Source organism: Etheostoma spectabile, chromosome 8 (genome assembly GCF_008692095.1).
Source record: "Etheostoma spectabile isolate EspeVRDwgs_2016 chromosome 8, UIUC_Espe_1.0, whole genome shotgun sequence".
NCBI lineage: Eukaryota > Metazoa > Chordata > Actinopteri > Perciformes > Percidae > Etheostoma > Etheostoma spectabile.
This window is the reverse complement of record NC_045740.1, coordinates 16,978,376-16,984,080: the sequence shown is the minus strand read 5'-3', so window position 1 is coordinate 16,984,080 and position 5,705 is coordinate 16,978,376. Positions and strand designations below refer to the sequence as shown.

General features: G+C 38.5%; 2 protein-coding genes and 1 long non-coding RNA gene across 4 annotated transcripts in view; 1 reads left to right on the top strand and 2 right to left on the bottom strand.

The window, feature by feature from the left end:
* Positions 1–2,693, bottom strand: part of LOC116693742 (suppressor of tumorigenicity 7 protein homolog) — a 58,584-nt gene extending 55,891 nt beyond the window's left edge. Inside the window, exon 1 of one of the 2 annotated variants that reach the window (XM_032522962.1) lies at positions 2,419–2,693. The gene's annotated coding sequence lies outside the window, so the exon portion shown is untranslated. The remainder of the gene's footprint in view (positions 1–2,418) is intronic. The other variant, XM_032522966.1, reaches the window with a different exon arrangement.
* LOC116693830 (uncharacterized) overlaps positions 1–5,705 on the top strand; it is a 12,673-nt gene that overhangs the window by 1,445 nt on the left and 5,523 nt on the right. Inside the window, exon 2 of the long non-coding RNA XR_004333012.1 lies at positions 236–238. This is a non-coding gene — a long non-coding RNA (uncharacterized LOC116693830). The remainder of the gene's footprint in view (positions 1–235; positions 239–5,705) is intronic.
* The window catches only part of LOC116693782 (F-actin-capping protein subunit alpha-2), a 31,583-nt gene continuing 30,608 nt past the window's right edge, over positions 4,731–5,705 (bottom strand). Inside the window, exon 10 of the mRNA XM_032523014.1 lies at positions 4,731–5,705. This exon is cut by the window's right edge and continues 177 nt beyond it. The gene's annotated coding sequence lies outside the window, so the exon portion shown is untranslated.

The following is a 5,705-nucleotide window of genomic DNA, read 5'->3' as shown; positions in this document are numbered from 1 at the left end:
GGGGGGGGGGGGGGGGGGGTGCCGCAGTTCATAGATCAAGCAAAGGGGAACGAAGAAAAGAAAACTGGCACGTACACTGGCGTTAATGAGGAAGTGAACGTATGTCATGACTGTAACACGTTACTCTCAGTTTGAAATCTGTAACATACGGTCAGCAGGGACAGGGTCCAGACGTAGCTGTGGCTTTTCAGTTCCACCCAGCATTTCAAGTTACCGGCAATAACATTTGCAGCAGAAAGTGATTACCTGCATGCCATTAGTCAAAGCTGATTTGGGAGGCAAATGCTGAAACCATACACAGCCAAGGTCGAAAACTCAATTTTTCTCTAATGATGGGACAGCATGGAAATATCGCAGTATATCTAATAATGTGTATTCGTCCATCCTAATTTACATACACATTACACAGTTCAGAAATGCAAAATGGGGCATATCAGCAAAGCAATAACCACAGGTTCATTTGATTATGAAAATCGCCTGTTGTTGTTGTTGTAGTGTCGAGAATTTACATTTTCACTCACCGGCAAATGGCCTCTCAAAAAACATTTCCATCGTCTAAAATACCTCATTATTTACTTAAAAATTGTATGAATACAATGGATGAAGTTTGCAATTTACCATAAAATGAAGAAGGAATCTTTTTGTAATAAGTACTATTTGAAAGGTTTGTAAAAGATTTAATCAAGACATCCACATATAACTGCCTCTGAAACTTTTCAGCCTGTGTTTTGGGTAATCAGCTGATGTTTTTCCCCACATCGATTTGGTGCTCAGCAGAACGTAATGTCAGTCCCTGCCTGGTTGACAGAATTAAGATTTCTTTATAGGATGCCATAAGCACAGTTAAGGGGTTAGGATTTAAAAAAAGAATAACTGTGATAAAAGAGTAGCCACAATATTTACCAAATAAAAAAAGTACAATTTTAGCCATAATCAAGAAGTAATACACAAAACAATAGGGGTTATTATAGTTCCAGGGCTTAGAAATTTTATGTTTTTTCCTGCATAGACTTCCGTCTATTGCTCGGAACTGGCATATGATAATATTGATGTATGATGTTAAAAGGTAGGGGTGTGCAAAAAAATCGATTCACATTCATGAATTGATTCAAGCGCTACCGATTCAAAATCCATTCATAGAATTCCAAAAATTGTTTTTGTACGTCGTTTAATGGCATGTATGGTAGTATCACATGGGACAAGAACATACTGTAAACTGTTTGTTTTTTAGAAATAGATTAAAAGCTTAGATTAAAAATAGATTTTTGAATTGAATCTTGAGCCTAAAAATTGATATTGAATCGAATTGTGACATTTTTCTGAATGGTGCACCCCTATTAAAAGGGTAGTTAATATACACATAACTCAAGAACTAAGCAATATGTATCAAGGTTTGGAGCACTTTCTAGTAACGTTTGAAGATAAAGAAATGATAAAAAAATGAATAAATAACATCATCTCCCATGCTCTCCAAGACGTAGAAGATGTGTAGTTTGTCAAAGTGCCCATTCAGAAGGCACCAGCAGTATACACACTGTACACTAACACCTTTCCTGTAGAAGAAGGTGAGAGTCAGCAGCACGAATGCCACATTAAACCTGACACATACACCTCCAACTTCTACTGTATGCTTTGGTCATGACTGTTCAGTTCCAACACATACATCCACTACCATTAAGACTCCTCCACCAGCCCGTGTGTGCTCTCCTGTCCTCTCTAGCGCGAGCCAACTGGCTTTCTGAAAGAGCACATTCTTCCATCTGCTGCTCAGCACCACACAGTCACAGGAGACTCATCTCTCGCTGCTGTGAGAGCAAGGCAACACGTAATGCCGACTAGACCACGGAGCCGACATTGAATGCCCAGCAGTGGTAAACACTTGAGGTCCACAAGGCTAACAAGCAGTGGTGAACTTGGGATCGAAGTTAGGGCTTATACTTTTGTTAAAGGTTGCTTAAAATGCTAGCTACCCTATAAAAAGGGGGTTTACTCTCCGGATAGAACTGAGAAAACTTGGCAAACAGACAGCATGAAGTAATACCACCGGGACACGGTTGACATTGTAAACTCTGTAGTATACCAGATAAGAGATATTGCATTGACTCATGATGGAGACCGTTTAAAACAATACACAAGTTGGCTTATGGTGCTTGGCAAGGGAAAATAATCACAGGGTAGCTCGGAACATCTTACTGATGCTCCACTGCGCATTTAACATTAGCCACGCACGTTTGCAATGCATGAGGATTTCCATTTAAACTTGGCTAAATGTTAGCCACTCATACTGCTAGCTAACTGCTAACAATATTTGGCTAACGTTTGCAAAACATAAAACAAACTTTTTTTTTTCTAAAGAGGAAGCGCTATGAATGGCAGCGTCTAGGGAATCGTTAAAGCAACGTGTGTGTATGAGCTTACCTCAATTTCTGTACGTGCAAAAGCCAGTTAAATCCTTATTCGTAGCTAGCATTTCTTCCACTACTAGTTCAACATGTGTCTAGTATCCAGCAGCAGCGGACTGTGTGTGGACGTGTCTGCAAACGGGGCTGGCTAGCGTTAGCTAACGCTAGCTTCACAGTTACCAGTTAGCCACCGGCTCGTTAACCTGGACAGTTAGCTCCCGCCGCCTCAAGATGTCGCTATCACTGGTTGTCCTGTCAAGGCAAGTAGTTCATTATGCGGCCACTCAAAACGGATTTATAATAATGATAATAATAAAAATAATACTTGTTTTGCATGCTATATAATAAACGAAAAAAATACATAAATGCACGTAGGTTAAGACTGCCCCACATTGAGACTGTCAATGTGTAACTGTCATCTCCTACTGCGCATGCGTTTTTTTTTTACTTTAGAGTAGACTTCTTCGTCACATAGTGAACATTTTTTAATAAACCTCGATGATGAATCAACAAAAATGTTTGCTATTGCAGATATAGAGTGCCATGTCATGTCAAATCATGTCATGCCACAGTTATGAGGATTTTAGTCTTCCATGTTTAATATGAAGAGACAAAATGGCAAAACTTTGAGGTCACTTCTTTTTCTCAGCCACAAAGAGTGGCTCATTACTGTAAAAAATAAATATCTGTTCGGTCAATTTTGGTCTGGTTCTACCTCTGCTATAATTATCACATTTTTCCTCATATAAGAAAAAAATATATATTCTTTTTTTTTTAAATAAGAAGAAAAAGACATGTAAGACCCTCTAGCAGAAATTAAGTCAGTCATATAGTGATATGAAAAACTACTTTTACTACTCAAATCTGATCCAAAGTGTGTCAAAATTTGTTTCGTTATTTCATCAGTTGGATTCATGGCACAAAAACTAATGCCATCACTTATTTTAAAAGCAAATGCACTCTAATGCCTTCGTGTCTTAATCTTTGTGTTATGTGTCAACAGGATTTGGAAAAACTGGTCCATGCTTTCATCTTCAGTAGACTTGACTACTGTAACGGGGTCTTTACAGGTCTCCCTAAAAAATCAATCAGACAGCTGCAGCTGATTCAGAACGCTGCTGCTCGGGTCCTCACTAAGACCAAGAGACTGGATCACATCACTCCAGTCCTGAAGTCTTTACACTGGCTTCCTGTGTCTCAAAGAATTGATTTCAAAGTACTCTTGCTAGTTTATAATCCCTTAACGGTTTAGGTCCAAAACATTTCTGATCTGCTACTACACTATGACCCCCCCAGACCTCTCAGGTCATCTGGGACGGTCTACTACTACCCTATGACCCCCCGACCTCTCAGGTCATCTGGGACAGGTCACTTTCTGTCCCCAAGTCAGAACTAAACAGGGTGAAGCAGCGTTCAGTTTCTATGCTCCTCATATCTGGAATAAACTCCCAGAAACCTGCAGATCTGCTGCTACTCTCAGTTCTTTTAAATCAAGGCTGAAGACCTTTCTTTTTGATGCTGCCTTTCTTTAAATGACTGCTCATTTCTTTAAATGACTGCTCATTTCTTTAAATTTCTTATGCTGCACTGTAACTTTTATTCTTGTGTTTTATGTATGTTTTTTAACTGTCTATTCATGTGTTTTACCGGTTTTTAATGCTTATGATTTTTAACTGTTTGTACTTGTGTTTTATCTGTTTAACTGATTTTGTGTAAAGCACTTTGAATTGCCCTGTTGCTGAAATGTGCTCTACAGATAAAGCTGCCTTGCCTTGCCTTGCCTTTGATAAAACCCCAAACGTGCGGTCCATGGGCATAGCTTGAAAAACCGGAAACAGCCCTAACTTATATAGTGTTCTCATCGTCCTTTGACTCTATAAATGAAAACATAAAACCACACAGAGGAACTCTTGTTTTCTACAATCTTTTTCATCTAATAATGAGCAGTCCTGATACATGCTTTTGCAAAAGCGTAATTCGGTGTTAAATTATACGAGTCAAAGTGTAAAATGCAATCAGTCATTAAGTTGTTCCAGACCTTCCTGAGTCTCCTCCATCATATCATCTATATTCTGATTTGACTATTGATGCCCTGCATTGATATTCGCCCAATGAGAGACAGTACAACATTTTAGGATTACAGAGTACATGGACAACTTGAGTCTGTGCAGTCATATCGAACTAAAATGAATCTGCTGGATGCAGTTTTTTGGACAGAGTTCAGTTAAATAACCCTAACTTTAAAAATTAAGTGTTTCATATTACACCTTGAGTTTTTTTTTACATTTCTGCATCATAAGGGTAATATAAAGTATGAGTGAGTCAGTAAATAGAAAATTTGTCATTTAATGCAACATAATTGTGACTGAATTACAATTAATCTCATGGAAATAAATCACCAAACTGACAGACAGGATGTTTCATACAGGTATATATTACAATGTGCCTTGTTATATAATACAGTCAGGTTCTGTTGTTGGGTTTATTTTTAATAAAAATAAGCACTGGGAGGAGAATGTGATACGTTTTGATTTTATTGTAAATTGGACATTATGCACATTACTTAGCGACTGATGACTTGTTAATTAAGCTTGTTAAGTGGTCACAGAACTCACTGCGTTGAGGGAGAGTTCAGACGATATCAAGTCAAAAAGGCAATTTAGCCAGGAGCGCTGCGAGCTTGGGATCTCTCACGTACAGGACAAACTGTGAGGGAAGTACCAAAATGAGGGAAGGAGACATTGAGAGGCGGACAGTGGTGACTGCTTGTGCCAAAGATGCCGTTCAATGAACACAGAGATCTTGTTTTCTTTTCTTCCATTGACCGTGAAGAGAAGGGAGTCATTCTTTACAGCCAAAATATCTTAGCTCTTTTGTAAATGCAGAAAAAATTCTCCCAAAATTAATTTTTTTTCCCACCATCATCACTGCAAATTCAAACCGTTTTTTCCAGCGGGTCGAATAGAAGGCGTGGTCTCACTAACACAATAAATATTGCACACGTGATATTGTATTTTATAAGATTGTTTTTGCATACAAGTGTTCGCCCCCTTTTCCTATGTCTTGTAATATTTCCTCAAGTCATCTCTCCAAATGCGATTATAATCATATCATAGATACAATATACAGAGGAGTTAACAGTGTCTGTATAAAAACAAAATAACCAATAAAAGTAGACATCCAATGTGTAACGTGACATCTGGCTGTGAGACCAAAAACCTTTCTTTGTCCCAGTTTCTCTAATTTCTGTACAAAGACGATACAACTATCCAGTCATGCAACGTTGTTTGGGGGGGGGGGGGG